The sequence below is a fragment of the Oxyura jamaicensis genome, chromosome 13, assembly GCF_011077185.1.
Source record: "Oxyura jamaicensis isolate SHBP4307 breed ruddy duck chromosome 13, BPBGC_Ojam_1.0, whole genome shotgun sequence".
Lineage (NCBI taxonomy): Eukaryota > Metazoa > Chordata > Aves > Anseriformes > Anatidae > Oxyura > Oxyura jamaicensis.
In genome coordinates, this window is record NC_048905.1 from 13592192 (window position 1) to 13594470 (window position 2279).

Genomic DNA, 2279 nt, shown 5'->3' on the forward strand with positions numbered 1-2279 from the left:
GGTCCTCAGCCCCCACCAGGGCAGCGAGGAGGAGGGGATGCTGCTTTACGCACGCCACGGATGTGTCAGGTCCCATGGGTGCCCTGCTGCTGGGCACCCGGTGCTCCCACATGTTCTGGGGGGTGGTGGCAGCACAGCAGGTGCCAGAAGCTCCCAGCACCTTTCTGGCCGGCCCCACGCTGGTTTTCCTTCTGGCGGGGTGACTCCAAAGGGCCTCGTGGCCATGCTGCCACAGAGCCCGGAGCCCAGGGCAGGGGATGCTCAGCAGCCCTCGGTCCCTTTGGGCAGGACCAGCACATCCCAGTGCGCCTGGGGCAGGTCCCAGCGGGGACAGCAGAGCTGTCCCCAGCACCGGAGCACAGCTCCTGTCCCCAGGGCTCAGGTGTTCCTGCTGAGCTGTCAGTGGGATCCTACAGCCCCGACAGCCAGGGAAATGGGGGCTTTTCCCCCTCGTGCTCGGTCAAATCTCCAGTGAGGAGGCAAGGAGCGGATCTGTGGCTCCTTCTCCCACTGCTACAGTGAGAAACGTCCCCAGAGGCTTTGCTCAGCTTTAAGGCTCAGCAGGTGGCTCTGGGGCTTGGGGGGGGGGGGGCGGTACAGGGCTGGAACTGAGGCCCTAGACCTCCCTAAAACCTCCTGGAGGTCCTGTTCCTACAGCCCTTCAAACGCTTTTGAATAATTTCCCCAAAAGGAAAGAGATCATGAGCATAAAGAGACATTTCTGCGGAGCTTTTCACCAGCATTTCAGCGCTGGTGAAGTGCCTCGGCGTTTGCACAGTGGGTCTTTGAGAGCTAACATTTACCTGGGTTTCCCGGGGGAAAGGAGGAAGGAGCAAACTGCATGATCCAACAAACATCTCTTTTTTTTTTCACAGTTTCCTCAAAAAAAATATCTTTTGGGAAGTCACCGAGCTGGGTTTTCCTTGTCTTGGCCTTATCCATCGCTTCTCCTCCTCCTGGGATGCGCGGGGAAAGCCGAGCCCAGCTGCCTGGGCTGGTGGCCCGGGGCCATATCGCTGTGCCCCAGCCTCGCCCTTCCTGCTCGGGGCAGCGGTGCTTTGTTTGCCTTTGGTGCCCGTGCCATCTGAATCATCCCTGCAGCCTTTTCACTCCGGATCCACCTAAGGAGAAGTGTCCCGCGGGGGCAGGCTGGTGCCAGCTTGTTACAGCTGCCCCAGCCCCGTGTCGCTGGCACGGACCGAGCCCTGCACAAACAGCCCACGGGCACCCTTCGAGCCTCTTCTCATCTCTAGGGCAGAGGCACCCAGGGCTGGTGTTACCCCAGAACTGCGCTGGTATTGCTGTCTGTGGGATGCTCTGTGCCTGGAGCTCGCTTCTGGGGCTCGGCCGGTGCTGCTGTGCTAGGGCCACCAGCTCTCCATCCCCTGCGACCCCGTTACGAGCATCCGGGGTGCTCCAGCTTCTCATTTCAGAGCTGGCTCGAGTCTGGCATCACCCCAGAGCCACCTGGAGACCCAAACCGGGCCACAGCACCTGTGAGAGGCAGCAGGAGCCGGGGGGGGAGCTCCCAGGAGGAGCAGCCTCCTCTGGGGACCCCAGCAACCCCGGGGGAGCTCAGGCAGAGGCAGCAGCACTGCGCTGCTGTGCCCAGTCCCCGGGACCTGGCACTGGGGAGCGCATGCGCCTCTCCAGCCCAGTGCCATGCCTGATGGGCACCAGTGGGAAAGGAAAAAGCAGCCTCCTGGCCAGGGGAAGCCCCCTGCCCACCCTGCAGCCCAGCAGCGCCTGGGGAGGTGCCTGGCAGCAGGACGGGGCCGTGCCCAGATCTGCTCCGTGGGGCACGGGGACGGCAGCAGTCACCACGGTGCTCCTGTTCGTCAGCGCCGGGAAGCGTGCCATGCCGGAGGCTGCTGCGCTGCCGGCCACCTGCTGTGCGTGGCCTTATTTTGAGGATTATTGCAAGATTTCTCTGAGGAGGGGGTGCGGCCAGGCAGCGTGAGCCAGTGGGAAGCGCAGCGGAAGGAACGGGAAGAAACCGCGGGGGCTTGCTGGGGACAGTCCCCAGGGTCCCTTGGCAGTGCCACCCACTGTCCCCACAAAGCTGTGGTGCTGTGTGGGGCTGTGCAACCCAAAAGGCAGCTGCCAGGGGTGCTAAAGATGTGTCTGTCACCTGCCAGGGGTCCGATCAACAGGGTGATGCACGGCCCGGAGCTTTGGGTATCAAAGCCGGTGGGGACACGGGGACCAGTGGGGACACACGGTGACCCCGCAGCCCTGATGCAATGGTGGCTGGAGGGAGAAAGGGGAGGATGGGGGAG